Source organism: Mustela lutreola, chromosome 3, assembly GCF_030435805.1.
Source record: "Mustela lutreola isolate mMusLut2 chromosome 3, mMusLut2.pri, whole genome shotgun sequence".
Taxonomy (NCBI): Eukaryota; Metazoa; Chordata; class Mammalia; order Carnivora; family Mustelidae; genus Mustela; species Mustela lutreola.
In genome coordinates this window covers 2,833,530-2,853,956 of record NC_081292.1, presented here as the reverse complement: position 1 = coordinate 2,853,956, position 20,427 = coordinate 2,833,530, and the positions used below count along the sequence as shown (strand labels likewise).

Sequence of the window (20,427 nt, the reverse complement as noted above, 5' to 3'; positions counted from 1 at the left end):
TGTCAAATAAATAAATAAAATCTTTAAAAAAAAAAAAATAAGTGAAAGAAACACTATTCTACTCTAACTGATTAACAGGCACAGCTGACACACTCAAAGCAAGGCGACCCTTCAATCACACAAGAGAACTAATGGCTGTGACAGTCTACCGACGGGTCATTTCGTCTGCCTGAGAGACACCAAAAGGAGGACCATGGACCACGTTCCCGCAGCATACAGAATGTGGAGCAAGGCCGGAGCGCAACTGAGCGAGAGACGCAGCCCAGTGGACACCGGCGACCTCCGGGTGAAACAGGTCCCTGTGTAAGTAGAAGCAGTTCACCAAGCAAAGGGTCCCAGATCGAGGTAAGGAAGAATAAGCCATTCCTTCCTGCCGCTCCTAGAAAGGGCGATAGGAAAAGCTGGACGGAGTAACTACAGAAACAGTGTGGCCGCTCTCAAAAGTAAACCGCAGCAGGTGCCTTAGGAAGCAAGCTGGCAGTCACACCACCACACGGGCAGATCTGCACACGACAGAAAGCCTCCTGAAGTAACACCTGAAGTGTGGAGAGCACACCCTAACACACTCAGTGCAGCAAGAACCCGAAGAAGGTCAGGTCCTGCGGGAGAAGAGCATCAGCGTAAGCCGATAGATACCAAGGAGGAAGCTAACATCAGAATCATCCCCCACACGCTTTAAAACAGCCAGCGTCCAAGTAATTCCGCAAACCAGCATACACACAGCACACTCGGTGTCACAAACTCTTGTTGGCCTTTTACCCCGTAAACCCACTGGCTCCGGCCCCCCACGCCACGGAAACTTCTTCTAAGACTACCAATGACCTGTGCACTGCTCAGGCCAATCACCAGAGCTCAGGTCTCGACCTTTCGGCAACAACGGACCAGAGCTGATCTCCCACTCCTGTTCTCATGGTTTTCTTCTTACCCCACAGATGCTCTCTCCTTCCAGAGGCCCGGGGCTCTGTACTTTCTCATCTCAGCTATGCTCACCTCCCAGGCAAACTCACATCAAATGCTGTTTCCAGGCTAACGAAGCTAAAACTGCTCCCTCCAGCTCAGACCACCTGCCCGGCTCTTGTGCTGGATGGACTGGCGTTCCCTCTGCAGGAGAGCCACCATCTCCGCCTTCTCCTGGCCTCACCGAAGAGAAGGCAGAGCTACACCTCCCAAAACCCCTTCCTGCTACAACTCAGGGTGGAAGTTGAAGTTGACTAGTAAAAATTGCCTAGAATGGTCCGTGTTTTCCTGACCAAACCCCTGGCAAGTGTACTCTATGCTGGGACCCACTTCTAGGTCCCTTGGAGACCAAGTAAAACGTGCAACACCTCCCAGGCCAGGAGCTGACCGACCCGCCCCCTCCACAAACCTTCTTACACAGTCTTCTCCGTTCCTGACTGCGTCCCCTTCCAACCGCTGGGGCCATAAACAACGGCTATCACCCCTGCCTCCTGTCTCCCTCCCACATTCCTCATCCTGTCTGGTCAGCAAGTCATGTTGGCTCTTCCCACACAACAGGCCCAGACCCTGTCCTCTTGCCATGGCGTGAGTTCACCAACACCATGGTGCCGCGAACCACTATCACCACTCGCCCAGATGACTGCGGCGCTCTGGGACCGGCTTTCTGGGCCCCGCCCCACCGCCCTAGCGTACACGTTGGTTCCAAACCTAGAGCAGGTGGTGTCACTTCTCTGCTGCAAACCCTAAACAGTCCCCCCACCTCACATGGATGACAAGGAGTTCATTAAATCATGTTTAACTCAACAGCAAAGGAAATGTGCAGAGGAAAAGTGCACTTGTTGGGGCGCCTGGGTGGCCCAGTGGGTTAAAGCCTCTGCCTTCAGCTCAGGTCATGATCCCAGGGTCCTGGGATTGAGCCCCACATCGGGCTCTCTGCTCAACAGAGAGCCTGCTTCCTCCGCTCTCTCTGCCTGCCTCTCTGCCTACTAGTGATCTGTCTATCAAGTAAATAAATAAAATCTTTAAAAAAAAAAGTGCACTTGTTGAAAACAACGACCCTTTCGGCAAGAACGGCCGCTCCGAGGGGGACCCCAGGAGCAACACGGAGAGTCAAGGACGGAAAGAGGCGAGGGACTGAGTGGGTCTCCTTCGGTGCTGCTGAGCCAACAGGTGTAACCCACACCGCTCGACTATTTGTGCATGGAGCAAAGGGACCGAGGACGGGGCCTCTGGGAGCAGTTCTTGGTGGGGAACTGCTAGGAGAACACTTTCAAAGAGAAAACACTGACTTAACACGACCTGGAGCAGAATCTGCTAACACATACTATAACTGAAGACAGCAAAAATGTCTGCAGAGCAGAACAAGGGTTACCTGGAAATGTCACCAAGCGTATGAAAAGAGAAGTTGTTCAAAGCGTTGAGCTAGGGTTCTCCAATGTGTTAGTCAGCAACAGGTGCCCGTGGGAAATGTTCCGACCCATCGTGAGTTACCCAGCCAGGAGCACCGACAGCAAGCGTCAAGAAAACAGCCTGGCTTGTCCTGCCGCACAGCAGGTCAGCGCGGCGTGCGAGGCTTTGGTGGGACTTTTCAGCCTCAGAGCCAAGACCGAAATCTTTCCGAACTCAAGACCCTCCTTCAGGCATCGCTCTTACCAAACACCGAGCTGCTGCAGAGGCCAGCTTTTGCTCACACGTGTGAACACTTCATCGTGAGCTCCCCTAAACATACACGGCGCGGGAGGGGCCTCGGGCGGTGACCGCAAGCAACCTGATCACAAGCAGCCTCCCGCGCCGCCAGAGTGACAGCGGCGCTGGCCGGCTCCGTCACAGGAGCGTGGGACTCCGGAGCTCCGGGTTCAAGTCCCAGGCTGGGCACAAAGGTTACTTAGAAATAAAAAAATAAACAGCTAAAGAGAGAAGCGGATTTTGTCCCCGCGCAGATCTGCAGCGTTGTGTTTTCTGAGTTCAAACTACTGTTCCAGCAGCATTTCTCAGACCTCACTGCGGGTACAATGAGAAGCCACGTACTTCAAAGCCACTGAACCACGCGACTGAGGCACTTCCTTCGGACCATCACCGGAAGAGACGAATCAGCGCTGGGATGACATGCAGAGAAGCAAGCGTCAAAAAGAGCCTCCTGCGGGACGCCTGGGTGGCTCGGTTGGTTAAGCAGCTGCCTTCGGCTCAGGTCATGATCCCAGCGTCCTGGGATCGAGTCCCACATCGGGCTCCTTGCTCCGCAGGGAGCCTGCTTCTCCCTCTGACTCTGCCTTCCACTCTGTCTGCCTGTACTTGCTCTCTCTCTCTCTCTTACAAATAAATAAATAAAATCTTAAAAAAAAAAAAAAAAAAAAAAAAAAAAAAAAAGAGCCTCCTGGAATTCTACAGACGTCTGCCAAACCGCGAGCACGCTCAGCTGAGAGGACAAGCTTCCACACCGGTGTCCGCATCCACGAGCACCGCCAGCGGGAAGCTGCCGCCAAAGATGCCACGTGGAGACGTTCCGTGCAGATCAGCACCGACAGACCGACCACCGGTAACTGGCCGTGACATGAGGGATCACGAACCTCAAACTCCAACCAGGAAAATTGTTATCCAACCCTCCCCCCGAAAAAAGAATTCCACTCTTATTAGTAGACCTGTATAATATTTACATACTCAATTATTATTTGGAATTCTGTCAATAAAAATTTTGTAGAAATTACAGTGTTTTCTCTTGTTATGTAAGTACTTACATAATATCCTTCGTTTTGCCCATTAGTCTGCAAAACCTAAAATATCTACCATCTGCCCCTTCAGAGAAGCCTGCCGATCCTTTTCAGTCAACTTCCCCAGGTTTTCCGCACACAGGTACAGCTAAGGCACATTTCACACATCTTTAAGTTCTCAGCTGGTTTTTTCTTTTTAACTTCTCTGCCATTTTACCTTTCTTTATTCCTTATAAATTTTACCTTGTTGATTTTAGCACTTCGTCACAACCTATCGAAATATTTTAAAATTCTGATTCTAAAAATGAACAGTCCTCCAGCACGAACTCCTGATCTTTATTCAAATTCCTGATGAAAACATTCCGACAGGTGTCAAGGATGACACTCTTCTGGAGACGGCTTCACTTGTGTGCAGAAATTCTGGTATTTTAGTTTTGTGGCAAATCACACTACATGTGGTTGCAACATACCTCCTACCTAAAAGCAGTAATTTCTTGAACTCCCTGGTAATGACAGAAATAGTAATTTACTTTGTAGGCTTCATGCAGGAAAGGATTAAGCTTGCCCCAAGCAGATTTGGCCATTGCCCAGTTCCTGGGAAGTCACCTCTGAGCCCTTGGAATGTCCTGCCTGATGAGGTAGTCTTTCAGTCTTCGTTTAGCTGGGGGGCCTTGGGTCACACCAGACAGTCTATGCTAACAATGTGATTTCTGGTGGAGCCTTGGGCCACACACAACACCAGCTTGATTTCCAGAGGGACTGCAGACTAAACCTGGCCATGCAGCTGGCAAGTGCCTACGGGATAACCCCCCATAAATACCCCGGACCCCAAGGCTCAGGTGAGTTTCCTGGGCTGGCAGCGTCAGTGCTGGGAGAAGTCCACACACCCGCACCGGGAGAAGACGACTAGAAGCTCCTGCTGGTCTTCCCAGGACTAGGCCCTGTGCTTTCGTTCACTGACCGCCACCTGCATCCTCGCCCTGTAATGAACCATAACCAGGAGTGTAATGGCTTCTCAGAGTTCTGTGAGTCCTTCTAGTGAGCCACAGAACCTGCAGGGAGTTGTAGGGGCCTCTCAGATTTACAACGTATTTTCACCAACAGTACAGCAGTGTTTCTTCAGCATGAGGGGAAGCTAGTTTAAAAGGCAGGTGACTGGCTTCCACATCAGGAATGGTAACTCAACATCGCTGTGGGATGATACCATCACATTGGTTTTAATTCTTTTTTTTTTTTTTTTCCCCAAAGAAAAAGCCAGATCATGAGGGGATGGGGCAGGGCAGAAGGAGACAGAGAATCCCAAGCAGACTCCACACTGGGTACAGAGCCGAACATGGTGGCCGGATCTCATGAGCCTGAGATCATGACCCACGCTGAAAACACGAGCAGGACACTTAACTGACTGCGGCACCACCGCGCCTGTTTGCGTCTCTCACACACGGTCCTCAACAATTCTTACAAAACCTCAGTGTTTCAGGACCACTGATACACCCAAAATCTTCCTGGGGACGTGACTATCTTTTTTCTATTTTAACTTACTTTATTTACTTATGTAATCTCTACATACAAAGTGGGGCTCAAGCTCACAATCCCAAGATCAAGAATCACACATTCCACCACTGGGCCAGCCAGGCACCCAGGACTGTCGTCTTCTTAATGAATCCCCGTCATGGCAGATGCTCAGGAGTCAAGAGTGACTCATGAAAATGCCTTAAGTGTGACAGATAAGTGTGCAGAGCTGGCATTATTAGTTTTCTGAAACTCAGACTATATACATGTGTGAGATGTTGTGTCACTTCTCAAATACCCACGATAATGCAGAAATAAATAACTAAATGCAAACCAGATGCTACTTGGATACAGTTCGAGCAACAGACTCAACGCTGTCCCCTTCTTACCCACTTTCCAATTACATCAATTTTTTCCAAGCTCCTGACAGTTAACAGGAAACCGGAGTTTTACAAGGTGTCTTCACACCCTGCTTATCTACTCGAAAGGTCACCAGCGAGCTCGGAGTGAAGTCGGCCGAGACTGTCTTGCGAGCCCTCCTCTGTTTCTATCCAAAAGCCACTCATCCTCTCTGGGTTAGTTCTTCAGCTCTGAAGTGGGAGCCCCGAACCAGATGATCCCTAAATTTAGATCAACCTCTAAAATCCTAGACTATCTAAAGCAAGAAAAATAAAGGAGGCAAACACCCAGTGGAAAAGTTAGAACTTCCAATGAAATGGCCGAAAGGGCAAAGTCAAAGACAAACATGAACTCTTTAGCAGCCAAACACTTAGTCGTGACCCATCACACATTCCTACATAGACAACCTGCATTTAAACTAAGTCACTCCTGCTACCTCTGTTACCAAGTCAGGTCCTTAGAACACAACTACTGTATTTTTTCCAAAGCAAAAAGCAAAGCCTTCTCTGCCATGACACAGACAAGGAGATTCCAAACGTTTCGCCAATACTGGAATCACAATTATCCCCAGGCTGAAATCTTATGGGTAATATCTTACACAGCCCAGGGTTTTTCACTTCTAACGTCTACACCATCACTGAATTCCATCATTTCTTATATCTTTGCCACTCATGATACTTGGCCCTTAATGGAGGTCACAGTTGTTCTCAAGAGGAAAAGGAAACTTTTTCAGACATATACCCATGTCTAAACCCTCCCCTCTAAGAGTCATCTTCTAAGGGCAGCCATGTATCTCCAAAACCAGCAGCTCTCTGCAGGGCCCGCTACAATGTGTAAGTCTGCACTTCCTACATTACACATAACGCTGAGGTCAGACATGAACCAACCTGCTCTGGACTCCAGAACAGCGCACCGATCTGCCTGGCGCAAGCGAGCCGCCGGCTGCCGGGCTCCTCCTGCACTTGTCCGAAGAGCCACCTGTGACAGTGGGCATCAGGCCCTGTCTTACAACTATGAACCAGCAACACGCTTCTGAGCGGACAGAAAAACGACACTCCTTTTTGAACCGACACAGCCGACTAAAAGTGACACTGGACCATCTCTCACAGCCACGGGACTGTTAAGATACGCCTGACAGTTCATGAACTGTAGCTTCCTCTAGTGCACAAGAGCAGTGTTGAAACCCAGGCCAATCAGAGTCCCAAACAGCTGGCTGGCCTTCTGTGTACCAACACTGTGCCTTGTGGGGTCTCTTGGGAGGGCAGGGGAGGCCGGGGAGACGTCTCCACTGCCGACTGGCAGCGTTTGGTTGGGACAGTCGGGCTTCGGCGACAGCTTCGAGAGTCTGTTCCATGTAGCGGTCTGTGATGTGTTATATTTAAAGTGAAAGTCCTGTGGTTTGGATGCTTAGCCTTCCCTTACAGCTCACACCTGTGCCGAGTGTCAGGTGTCTACAGTCTAATAACAAGGAGTGCCCGGAGTGCCCTCCCTTGGGTTGGGCTCACTTTGATAATGGGACGAAAGCCCAAGCATTCCTACCCCAAGAAAATAACTCACACAATTCTTACCATTTCTGGGGTTCATGGACCTAGGAGAGAGCATTTCCTCCTTAAGCAACAGTCTGATCAGCAAGCACTTAAGAACAGAAAGATCTTCATGGTCTTTCCACCACGGGAGAAATCCGGGAGCCATCCTGGAAGTGCTCCGCACACCCCCTCGCTCGGGCTCTGCCTCTTCCTCCCCCTGGTCAGAGCCTGGAGACGGACTGAGAAACAGGCCTCCAGTCACTCTCTCTCCAGTTCCTCAGTCATGCCCTTAAGTGAGACCTTCTTCACTCGTGTGTACAACGTAATTGTGTAATTAAAGGAACACAGGCTATTCAGCCGGACCATCTGAACTTTGCCCATCACTTTACTAGCTGGGTGACAGACACCAGGCAGCCGTTCCCTCAGTGACAAGGGTCAGGTTTCTCCCCTTCCGAAGTGCATTACTGTAACACCTCCCTGACCCACTCTAGTCCTGACGCAGCCGCCCTCCTGCCACATGAATCTGCTCCTGTCAGGGTCAACCACACGCTGCTCTGACCTGCCAGCAGCATCAACCCCACTCCTGCTCGACCCAACCCTTTCTGTACTGCTAAACGCTGGTAAAAACGTTCAGTCCCACACACCCCGGCTCTCACACCTCGGCACTTTTACAGGGGGCATGTCCTCCACAAGGCCCTGCCTGCTGCCCACCTACTATTCAATTTCTCCAGATCCCTGCACACAACCAGACCTGCGGAGGTCACAGCATCTGGTCCACAGCCAGTTTTTGTATGGCTCCTGGGCTGATAAAGGCTTTTACCTTTTTAAAGAGTTGTTAAAAAAAAAAAAAATGACAGGCCCTATGTGGCCTACAAAGCCTGAACTGTTTACTATCTGACCTTGAACCGAGACAGTATGCTGACCTCGGGGCTTGACTGTGACCCGGGACATACCTCCAGGTCCTCAGAGCACTCTGCTCCAGGACCACTACTGCTGGGGACACCACACGGCACACCGAGTGCGTCACCCCCTCCTGCTTGCCCCAGGGGCTTAGCACGACCCCAGGCACAAGACAGCTGTCTAATAGTGCCGGCTCTCCATCAACCAGGTCCACTCACACACAGATTTCTCCAATACATGCCACACAGTAAATGTATTTTCTCCTGATTTTCTTAACATCCTCTTTTCTCTAACTTACTTTTTTATAATACAGTATATAACACACACACACACACAAATATGTGTTAACTGTGGATTTTCACCTATGGGGGGGTCTGGCGGCCTGCACTGGTCAAAGGTCACCTGTGCCAGCACATGTGCACATGACCCCACGTGGCGCCAGCGCCCGGAGCCTCGAAGATGGCAGATGCCAGACTGAAGAGCTACAGCCGGTATCGGATGCCACGGGACTGAAGGCGAAGCACCAACATTCCAACCTCCACCTTCTGTCTCCTAGCTCAGATTTCTTTGTTAGAAAGACCTGCCTCTCTACAAAACTACAATACCCTGACAACTTCAGTTACGAATACCTGACACTTTAGCTAAGGGTACAACTTAATTTCTGATCCATTATTTAATTTTGATAATTTTCAGTTAATGCTACTCTTCATAAACAAAACAAAAATAAAACAGATACAACAAGTAAGCACTAGGCAGATCAGCACTTACTGGTTTTCTACTCAGTGCACCCAGCCCCCCGTAATGCCGCCTGCACCAGTGTGAGAACCCACACCTCCCCTTACGGACAGGCTCCACGATGAGCCTATCAAAGAGGCTCAATCACCTGTCTAGCTGTTCCAGCTCTAGGCAGACTCCAGAAAGAGTCAAACTTGAAGCATCGAGGACACCTGGACTGGTGGTTCTCCAAAGCGGACGCATGCACCGTTGCAAATCCCTTGAGGTTCTCAAGAGTCTGGCTAGCACCGCGTAACAGACACTCCCCAGTGACGACAACGCCCCATCTCTGCCTGCCCAACGCCATAGCCACTAGTCACACCTGCGTGCTGAGCACCCCAAGTGGGGCTAGTGTGACTGTCAAACAGAACTTCTAATTTTATTTAATTTGGTTTAAAGAGCCACACATGGTTAACAGGGACTACAGGAGACACAGATCCCAGTCTAGACTCTGGATTGAAACACTGGAGTGAAATGGAAAAGAATCTCCTCTGGCTCCTTAACTACAGGCTACGTTGTCAGGCCCAATCCTCCCCCTGAAAAAGACTAAAAAAGATGGACAGAGTACTTTTAAAAATCTTAAAATCAACCAGAAACTGACAAGATAATAAGGAAATACCAGGCCAAAATTAAAGTGAAATCAGGAACCCAAAGAGCTCAACAAGCACAGAAACCACCTTTGTCATGAAGTCACTTGCCAATTCTGAAAGTTCTCAACTTTCATTTCTACAACCATGCGGGGAAAGAGGAATAGGAATCAAAAGCTGGGTTCCTCAGGGTGTCTAACCAAAAACCCTACCTCAACAAGCAGGACCCTAAAGGCTACAAAGCTCCAGATCAGTAAAATGACAGCATTGGGTGGTCCAAAACCTCATGCCTTAACCTTGCTTTAAGGTGATTCCCAAACTGGTTGAAGCAAAAAAGGGGGGAAAAAAAGCTCTCTCGAAGGAGCTACATCTTTGTTCTATACCTCAAAAGAGTCGTACAAATAATCAGAATTAAATTAAGAATCCTACAAATAATATCTCACACCATTTAAAAAAAAAAAAAAAGTATCTCAAAATGAATCACAGACCTAAACGTAAAACCTGAAACTTTTCTAGATGGGGATGGAGGGAAACATAGGAAAAAAACCTTTGTGACCTAGGATTAGGCAATGATTTGTTTTGGTTTGTTTTAGGCAATGATTTCTTAACTATGACACCAAAAAAGCACAGTCCAGGGGTGCCTGGGTGGCTCAGTCAGTTAAGGGTCTGTCATCGGCCCAGGTCATGATCTCAGGGTCTGGGGAGGGAGCCCCGAGTCGCACTCTCTGGTCAGTGGGGAGCCTCTTCTCTCTCTGCCTCCTCCCTCTGCTTGCACTCTTGCTTTCTCTCTCAAATAAAATCAATCTTAAAAAAAGTAAACTTTAAAATAAAAGCAGTCCATAAAACAACAAACTGACGAGCCATCATCAAAATGTCTAACTTCTGCTCTTCAAGACTCTGTTAAGAGACTGCAAAACACGGGAGGCCTGGGTGGCACAGTCGGTTGAGTGCCCAACTCTTGGTTTCGGCTCAGGTCATGATCTCAGGGTCGTGGGATCCAGTCCCACATGGGACTCCATGTTCAGCGTGGAGTCTGGTTGGGACACACTCTCTCTCGCTCTGCCCCTCCCCAACCCCACATACAATCTCTCTAAATTTTTTTTAAAAAGAGAGAGAGAGGGCTACCTCGGTGAACGTCTATCTTCAGCTCAGATCATGATCTCAGGGTCCCAGGGTCGAGTCCCCCATCAGGCTCCCTGCTCAGTGGGTAGTCTGCTTCTCCCTCTGCCTATGCCCCTCCCCAACCCCCCACTCCTGCTCTCTCTCACCATCTCAAATAAATAAATAAAATCTTTAAAAGAGAAAGAGAATGCAAAAACAAGCCACAGCATGAGAGAAAAGCAGAGCACACATCTGATAAAGACTTGTATCCAGAATACATAAAGAACCCACCAATAAGGAAAAAAAATTTAATAGGCAAAACATTTGAACATCAAAGAATACATGGGTGGCAAAGAAGCATACGGGAAGATACTCGACATTATCAGGCATCTGGGAGACAAATAAAACCACACCGGAAGACCACTGCACACCTACCAGAACGGCCAGAGAGCTAAAAGACTGGGCATGCCCAATGGTGCCCCAACGGTCAGAGTGACGAGAGCTCCCACAAAAGCCTGGGGTGGGTGTAAAACGGTTCTAGAACAGAGTCTGACACTTACTTTTTTTTTTTTTAATGATTTTATTTATTTATTTGAGAGAGAGAGAGAGAGACAGGGAAGGAATGCAAGCAGGGGGAGTGGGAGGAGAAGCAGTCTTCCCACTGAGCAGAGAGCCTGATGCGGGGCTCAATTCCGGGACCTGAGATCATGACCTGAGCCAAAGGCATACGCTTAACCAGTCGAATGAGTCACCCAGGTGGCCAAGGGTTTGACACTTTCTTAAAAAGCCAAACACACACCTACCACGTGATGCAGCTGTTCCAGTGTGCGACCCAACCATTCCCAAGAGAAATCAAAGCCTGTGTTCACATAGAAAGACTTCAACAGTCATTCAAAGGCTTTATTTGTAGAAGTAGAAATGAGGAATGACTCTCCACACTCTGATCCCATTCGATGTCATCCCAAGCAACAACAGGAAGAAGTTTTTTGGAAGTTAGCAAGTGATTCTAAAATAGACACAGATCCGCAAAGGGTCAAGGACAGTCAAGGTGTGCCTGCAGAGGCACCAAGCGGGAAGAGTTGCACCGCAGGACTCGGGATAAAACTGAAATGATGGAGGCAGCTTACATGGGGCAGTACCAGGGGAATCCAAGAGTCCAAGACGCACACACACATGGACCGTTCGTTTACAGGAAGGGGGCACTGCGCGGAGCTGAGGAGAAGATGCTCTTTTCAATAAGCAGTGTTGGGACGGCAGGACGTCCACATGTTCACAAAGCTAGATCCCGTCTTCAGATTCTACACCCACACCAATTCTGAGAGAACTAGAAAGTTAAAGGTTAAAAGCAGAAATATAAAAGCACTTAAAGAATAAATGAGGAACTAGTTCATGACTTCAGGGCAGGGAAAGACAGAAAAAGCATTCAAGGGAAAAGACCCATAAATGCCACTAATTAAACTTAAAAACTTCTATTCATTTAAAACAAAAAAAACACTGAGTCAGTGAAACTGCATATGACAAAGTGGGAAGAGACAAGCAGCAAAATACACAACCAACAAAGAATGTGTGTCCTGCATATGTAAAGTCTACAAATCAATTTAAAAATAACCTAATAGGAAAATATAGGCACTTCGCAAAAACAGTGAGCCTGAAAGGCCAGTAAATGTATAAAAAGATGTGCAACCTCACTGTAACCAGGAAAAGGCTATTTGAAAGCACTAGGCAGCGACGCAACAGAAACCACCAGAAGGGGCGGGGCGGGGAGACCGACGGGAGACCAGAGGCAGCTGAAGCGGTCATCAGAGAGGAGCCACTGGAGAGGCAGTCCCTGAGCGCTGCTCCAGGCCCGGCGCTCCGACATGCATGGATTGGGGTCACAGTCTATAACCGACGATAAACTCCAACCCCACCGGACTCATACAAGGTGAAAGAAGCTGTCCCAGGTACTGGTTCCCACCGCTCCTCCCCTTTATCTTCTCTATCACGGAGCCGCATCACTAACCCAAGTCTGACACGGACCAGAGGAGGGACATGGGAACAGCCTTTGGCTCTGGGCTGCACAGTCCAGTCCACCGGGTCCATCCCTAATTCTTCTTCTCTGCCTTAGCAGCAACCTTCACGTACTTAAAGACCACAAGACCCCCTTGGCAGGAGTACGGACTCCTCTTCAATCCTAAACCAATCACTGAGGGCCAACCCACTGTGCCGGTGGGAGGGAGCCACGAAGGCCCCGCAGATATGCACGGAATGACAGAATCCGTGTCCCCGAGCTCACAATCCTCTGTGTGCCTACAGGTGCGTCCAACTCTGCAGCAGACACAGGAGAAAGCAAGCACATCACCAACCCTGTCTTTTAACACTTTCATCTAGGTCTGGTCTTAGGCAAAAAATAAAGGACAAAGGCAAAACAGTATGTATTAAATTTGGATATGACTTTCATGCTAGGGCTAGAATTGATTCCCACAGAAGTGCTTCAGCAGTCACCCCAAGGCTCGGAGATCCTCCTGACTCCAGTAAACGAGCCAATCTCTCGGCACCAAAACAAAACCACCAGCAAACTCGTGCCTTGAGCACCCACACATACACACTCTCCAGCTGTTTGCCAAAAACCTCAAGTCTGGGGCCACACAAACTGCTATTTCAATGCAAAGTTGCTTACTTAAAATCCAAACCAAGATTCAAAAGAATTAAATGACCTCAGCATAAAACATTCAACATCCCTCAACAAAATCAGTTGTAAGGTCTTTCCAAGACTCTACAAATCCTAAAAACCACACTCGGGAGTCCTGAGGCGAAGGCAGTCTCATCAGCAAATCAAAGTGATCAGAAGCCACCCGCTACCTCTGCCATCCACCACCGAGTGCCACCAGCTACCTCCTGCTTTTCGCTGGAACCTTCTGTAGCAGCGGCTCTGCACAGCAAGCCGACACTACCCGCGGGGCACCAGCCCCAGAGTCTGGTTCAGGAGGTCGGAGGAGGGGCACAGGCATCTGCGTTTCCAGTTCAAGTGACGGTGAGCAACCAAACCTCACAAGTCGCTGCGGAACAACCAGGTCACCGGTTTACCAGGTGTGGGTGGGCGCAGGCTTCCCTTCACGACAAGCAAGACTAAGGGGGAACTGCTGAGGAAGAACAAACGACTGCTTTTTTTTTACACAAATACTGACTTTTCCTGCCTGAGTGAAGAAGGCTGGCGTGCTGCGGAACTGACAGTGTTAGGAAGCTGCATTTCTAAAGACGGTTTCAGGGCAGAAGGTAAAACCCTTGTAAAGTACGTGATGAATCCAACCGATTAGTGAAAGACACATTACAGCTCCCAGACCAGTCATCAAGGATCCTGCGTGAATCCCGCTCATCTTGTGCCGCCCGAAGCAACTTCCGATGTCTTCAGGACACAGAATGAGTCCTACCAAACACAGGACCAACTCCTACAAAATCAATTTCTAGAACAAAAACGTGAGAATTGTAAAGGGACAGAGAAATGTTTTTTCCCTTAGCTCAAGACACAAATACGGAATGCATAAAATCATTTCAGCTCACTCTTCTGTCCATCAAAGACAAACACATGGTGCTTTGGTCACAAGTAGACCCCACAAGCCCCTACCATTCACAGCAGAATCCAAGGCACCAGATGGCACAACTTTCTGGAGGCAGAAAGGAGATCCTAGGCACAGACAGTCAAAGATTCAACTTTTTAGGTTCTTCTGAGCCTTGGTTTTGGTCCACTGGCCCCAGAGAAAGGAGTACAGAGTAGGTCAAGTCTTAAAAGCATGACAGAAAATTCTAAATCGGAGAATGAGCACATTCACTTCCAAACATTTACAGAGCAGCAATGTGTTAGAGATCATAAATTCTAGAATGTCCTACAAGGGGATTAAACCTGAATGATAAATGTACAATTCACTTTTCCCTCACATTAGTCCTTGCTTCCCATGAAACTATCTTCCTAAACACTGATATCCCCCCCCCCACCCAGAAAGGCACCAACGAAACAACTCTAGATGTAGAGGCCACTACAGCACAACCTTTAACAATAAGAAGCATCAACCACAGCCCTATGCATTACATATTTTTATTTAACAATTTTGAGTTAATTTAAAATAATGAAACAATTCTGGTATGTCCATTACAGTGTTCACCTACACCACGCTGGCCACATCATAGCTTCATGATACGAAAGTGTCAGACTCAAACAGAAAACATAGTAATTTAAACTTTCCCAGACACAGTAATTACGCTTGCACGTGACTCACTCCCCCTTTAGAAGATCAGTGAGGCAACTGGTTCCCCAGTCCTGCCTAATCCTAGAAGCTGCGCAGAAAAGTTCAGCAGGTCTGGCCAACCAGGATCTGTCCCTTGCGGGCCAAGCCTGTCCCCACGGCCGGCTCCTCTAACTCCAAATGGCCAGTGTTTCATCTGTAAAATGAGGACAGATATCACGCAACTCAATGGTTTTCATGAGGAACAGAGAGCACTCAGCTCAGGTCTGGCACGTTTCATCTCCCAGATTTAATTTGTCGAGAAAAAGGTAGGAACTCCTACCGACAACACCCAGTACCCACACCGGTACCCAGTAACATTACATCTCTTCCCTGTCAGTGGGTAACATCCCCATGTATAACTTTAGTCACTTTTCTTGTTCTGAAAAGTGAGTTGACAGTAAGTAGCAATGTACATCAGTAAGATCTAGGCAGGATTACTTTAATTAAATACAAAGTTCGCAAGGAAACAGCTTCAGGTCCTGACAAACAAGGAAACTTTGAGGTGCTGCTACTAGATTCCTCCTTGGAGGTGTTCAACTGCTAAGAAGTGGCAATAGTGCGGCTCGTGCGAAAACATCTATTTCATACTTTCCTCTAAAAACCATTTCATCTATGTTTAGGCAAATCAGACCATAATTAACAGCATTTGCTAAAAATCCCATCTATCCTGAAAGATACGCCTATCTGAATTTTATTTCCATAATAGAGCCTAGCAAAAACACCAAAACACCTGTTACAGACAGGAAGAGAGGGGGTTCTTCTGCTACTTTATTATCAGAAACACATTTATTCATGTAGTTCTGAACGGTAAGACTTGGTACAATTCCTAGAAATTAATGCCAGAAAGTGGTAGATAGGAATTTCATTTCTCCTACACAAAGTTGCCTTTTGGTAGTCATGAAATGAAGGGGGGAAGCCTTGGCAAAATCTTAGTAAAGAGAAAAGGCACCAACAGTTCAAATAATCCACTACTAAATATGGTTTTCAGCAGAGACGTAAAAAACCACTTCCTCACGCAGCCGGCTGGGGCCGCGGAACACAGGTACACCCAAACAGGAGCTGGGACCACTCTCATCCTTTCCCGCCAAGGAGCGTTCTAAGGACACAGATGCAATTTCATATTTGAATGCTTACTGCATTCACAAACTTCCTGGAGTTTATTACTACTGACTCAAGTAAGGTCATTTACTTGGCCCAAGTTTTTAAAATTTGCATTTTATTTATTTTTTTTTTTTAAGATTTTATTTATTTATTTGACAGACAGAGATCACAAGCAGGCAGAGAGGCAGGCAGAGAGAGAGGAGGAAGCAGGCTCCCCGCCGAGCAGAGAGCCCGATGCGGGGCTCGATCCCACAACCCTGGGATCATGACCTGAGCTGAACACAGAGACCTTAACCCACTGAGCCACCCAGGCGCCCCTAAAATTTGCATTTTAAATAACATACAGGCATCAGTAAAAATTCTCAAAGACCCCCACAGCAGTATTCTGCTAATTATTTAAAAGATTTTTAGTAAGGAGATACAGTAATGAAAATAAGTTCGTAAGCTAAAACTTTAAGGCAAAAGAAACTACTACAGAAACTAAACTTTACTCATTTATAAGCCAAAAAAACTCAATTCACAAATGACAGAAGTAATTTAACTTTTAATTATATTGAAATTTAAAACAAGATTTTAGCTGAAAACTAAACTGACAATGTTCAATTTCAAAAGTTAAAGACTTAGACATTAAGACTCTGAATCTCATCTTTTGTTATGTCACCCTTAAGACAATTATTTTCTCAAAACTAAGACACTTAAAAATACAGAAAAAGTTTCCATGAAATCTTTACAGAGAAGTGAACTAAGATCCTACTTCTCTAACTCAAGACTAACAACCAGTAAAGACTAGTAATTTTCAAAACTATTCTTTACTACACTATAGTGTATATACAGTACACAGAATATACTGTGATTTTTTCTGCAGGAACTAATCAGTATTTTTTTTTAAAGGGGATAGCTTTAACAATACAATTCTGTTATTTAGACAACTTCTCCAACTTCCTAGTGAGAAAAGTTCTGTGATTTGCTGAAGAACCCAATTTTAAGAATTGGGACATCAAGTTGTCATTTCCAGTCATGGGCGTGGAGCACTAAAGAAAGGATCCTAGTTAGAAGTGTTTTAAGGCTCCTCACTGCAGCTCCTAACTTCTGGTCTCCCCGGACACCCCAACACCATCACCCTCATGGAGCCTCACTGCTAATCTAACACAACTCACCTTCGGCAGACCGCCCCAAACTTAAATGCTGCGTTTTGCATTCAATGCTTTACTTATCCAAGGACCTGCTTCCTGATGTGCCAGTGTCTCTGGACAACGTGCAGGTCCTTCTAGTGAGTGCACATACTCAAGTGTCGGGTGGGTTACGGGACCCTTTAAGCAAGAGCAAGGCATTTTAAACAATCTCTTCCCAGCTTTCACTATTAAATTGGATTATTTAATAATCACCGGAAAGATACGATTCAGAATTAGGCATAGTTGATCTTGCTGCTTCTACAACATTTAGTACAATCAAGTACTGAAGACGCTAGCGGTAGGCCAAGTTAGTACCTCCCCTCCAAGCACAGCCCCATATAAAACAGTGTACTCCTAAAGACACCAGAACAGGGCGTCTGCGTGGCTCAGTGGATTAGGCCTCTGTGTCAGCTCAGGTCATGATCCCAGGGTCCTGGGATCCAGCCCCGCACCAGGCTCTCTGCTCAGTGGGGAGCCTGCTTCCCCCCACCCACCCACCCACCATCTGCCTCTCTGCCTACTTGTGATCTCTGTCAAATATATAAATAATTATTTTAAAGACCCCGGAACACAAACTTTAGAAGTTTCATGGGTATAAATATTGCAGGACGCTAAAAATGATCTCCCCAGGGCAGCTGCACGAAAAAATTGCCTACACTGTACCCCGACAAAAGCAAGGTGAGGCTACCTCCGAATGTACCTTCCGATCCCTCGGCCGCCGCCCGGGTTCCCAGAGACACACACCTGACCCGCGCTCACAGACTCCTCGGCCCGTTTTACAGATCACGGGGGGCGGGGGCGGGGGCGGGGGGGGGGTCTCTGCATTTCATTTCGAGCCGTGGCGGCCCATTTCCACAACCGTGACAGCGCTGACGTTCCACGTAAGATCCCGGCGAGGGTCGTCTGGCCTGCGGACCCCTAAACCCTCACGCGCCGCAGCGAGGGCGCATGTCCCCGCTCCCGGCCACGACAGTGTCACTATTATCCCGGGCTCCGGGCCGGACCCCAGCTGCAGGCGGGCCGTGCCAGAGCGACACAGCGTTGAAACCACTCAAAAGAAAGGTCCTCTTGCCCTCGGTGCACTAAGCGAGATCCCGCAGTTAAATAAAAGCAAGTCACACGCGCGCACACACGCGCACACGCGCGCACACACGCGCACCCTCCCCGGAGGGAGAAAGGGGCCGAAGCCGGCAGCGGGGCCGGGGGCTGGTCGGCCGCAGCGGAAACTTGGAGGCACAATGAGTCCACGAGGTCCCCGCGGCCGCCGCCGGGCAGCCCCGGGCCCAGCGAGTTGAGCGCCCGCGGCGGGGAAGCGCCCGGCCCGGCCCCGGGTTCGAGGCTCGCCCCCGCCTGCCCGAGGGCCAGGGAGTCCGCGTGCCGGGTCCGGGCGCTCCCCGGGGTCCCCAAGGGCGTCCCTTCACCTCCTCCTCCGTCTCTCCCCGCTTTTGTTTGTGAGGCCATCGGCCCGCTCCCGAGGCGGCGGCCGCCCCAAGCCCCGGCCCCCCGAGCCCCGGCCTCGAGCCCCCGCCTCTCCGACGCCCCGAGTGCACCGCCCTCCCCGCGCCCCCCGCGCCCCCCGGGTCCCCTCGTCCCTCCGCGGACCCGCGCCCCGGCCTCCCCTCAGGCCGGCCTCCTCCCTCGCCGTCCGCCCAGAACCCGCCCCCTCGCCGTCCCCGTCCCCGGCCTCCCCGGGGCCGCCGGGCTCCCCACAGCCCGTCCGCCCGCGCCCCGGCCGCCCGCGCCCCGGCCTCCCCACAGCCCCGGCCTCCCCACAGCCCGGCCGCCCGCGCCCCTCCCTCGGCCCCCCCACGTCCTCGGCCTCCCGAGCCGCGCGCGGGAGGGGCCGGTCTCCGCCGCACCCGCCGCCCGGGCCGGCTGCTCGGCCCTCCGCCCTCCGCCCGCCGGCCGCGGCCCTGCCGAGCCCCCGCGCCGGGAGGCGGCCCGCCCGCCCGCCCGCCCGCGCCCCGGCCCCGGCCCCGGCCCCGCACTCACTCGGACCGCGCTGGCGCCGGACGCGAGGGCAGACACCGCGAGGCGGCGCGGCGGACGCAGGGGCGGCGCCCCCTCCCACAGCTCAGGCCGCGGGCGCACAGCGGTCCCAGCCCGGCGGCGGCGGCGGCGGCGGCGGGCTTGCGCCCTCGGGGCCGTGCTGCGTCGGCGCGGGCCGCGCGTGCGCGGCGACCGGCTGAGGCGCGCGACGACGCCACGGCGCGCGCCCGGCCGCGTCCCCGCGCCGAGCTTCCGCCTCTCTGAAGGACCGGGCATGCGCCTGGCGGCCCGCGCATGCCCAGAACGCCACGGCGCCCGGCTCCCGGGACCGCGCAGGACAGCGACGCCGGGCTTTCGGGGACTGCGCGCGGGCGTGGCGGCGGGTCCCGGGAAGCGTCGGCGCGGGGCGGCCACCGGCGGCACTCCGGGCGGGCGGGCTCGGGCCCACCTCGGGGAAGCCCTCCCCGCTTGCCCTGCCCCCACAGCCCGGACGCGGCCCCTTGGCGGGGCCTCTCTCGCCCGCCGCCCTGCAGCCCGGCCCCAGGGCCCGAACCCGCGCGGTCGCGCCCCGCTGTGGGCCGGGGCCTGACCCGAGTCCTCGCGGGGGTCCTCGCCAGGCTTCCCGCCCGCCCCGGGCACCACCACACACACCCCCCAGCGCACGAGGAAAGCGAGGCTCGGGGGTGCTTGGGGACGTCGGCCCCAGCGCTGGGCCGCGCTTAGATCGGCCTGGAAGACGGCCCGGAGCGGGCTGTGGGGGCGGCCGGACGGGGCCGGAGGGGGCCCGCGCGCTGGCCGGACGACGACCGCGGGGCTGGGGAGGCCGCGGCCCAGGGCAGCCGAGCGGAGGCAGGACGCGGAGGGGAGGGGACACGCGCGCCGGTCCTTCCTGGGGCATCCCTGGGCTGGGGGTGCTCGGGGCAGGCGGCCTGCAGCGGGTTTCAAGCAGGAAGTCGCACTGATTTGTGCTCTTTCAAAAATAAAACAAGACGACCTTGCGGTTGGAACCGAAACCAGAAGCAGGCCGGCTTTCATTCTCACCGCGTCGCTTTGATGCCCGGGGCGGGCCAGGGCGCAGGTCAGGCGCGCGCTGCGGGAGAGGGGCTGCCGGCAGGGCTCCGGTCGCAGAAGCTGTCGTTGGCGCCAGGACAGCCGAGGCAGCTGAAAGCACAGTCCGCCTCGCAGGGGTTTTACGGGCGTGTTTCTGTCGTTCTCTGACCACATGTCCTGTTGTTCGTGGGTCTTTTTAACCCATCAGAGTTTGCGGGGCGTGTGTCTGTGAGCCCCGGGGCCCTGTCCCCAGTGTTTGCCCCACCTGGAATGCGCCGCCCGTGGCGTGGAGCCTCTCGCGCCCCTCGTCCTTCAGGCTGCCCTGTCCCCTCCCTCGCCGCCAGCTGACCTCTCTGTGTGTAACAGGAACCCCACCGCCCTCGGCGCTCTCA

At 51.3% G+C, this 20,427-nt stretch overlaps 1 protein-coding gene across 7 annotated transcripts in view; it reads right to left on the bottom strand.

The window, feature by feature from the left end:
• Positions 1 to 19,166, bottom strand: part of PTK2 (protein tyrosine kinase 2) — a 248,122-nt gene extending 228,956 nt beyond the window's left edge. For all 7 annotated transcript variants that reach the window (XM_059165537.1, XM_059165536.1, XM_059165535.1 and 4 more), the window contains exon 1: positions 18,989 to 19,166. The gene's annotated coding sequence lies outside the window, so the exon portion shown is untranslated. The remainder of the gene's footprint in view (positions 1 to 18,988) is intronic.
• Positions 19,167 to 20,427: the final 1,261 nt, after the last annotated feature.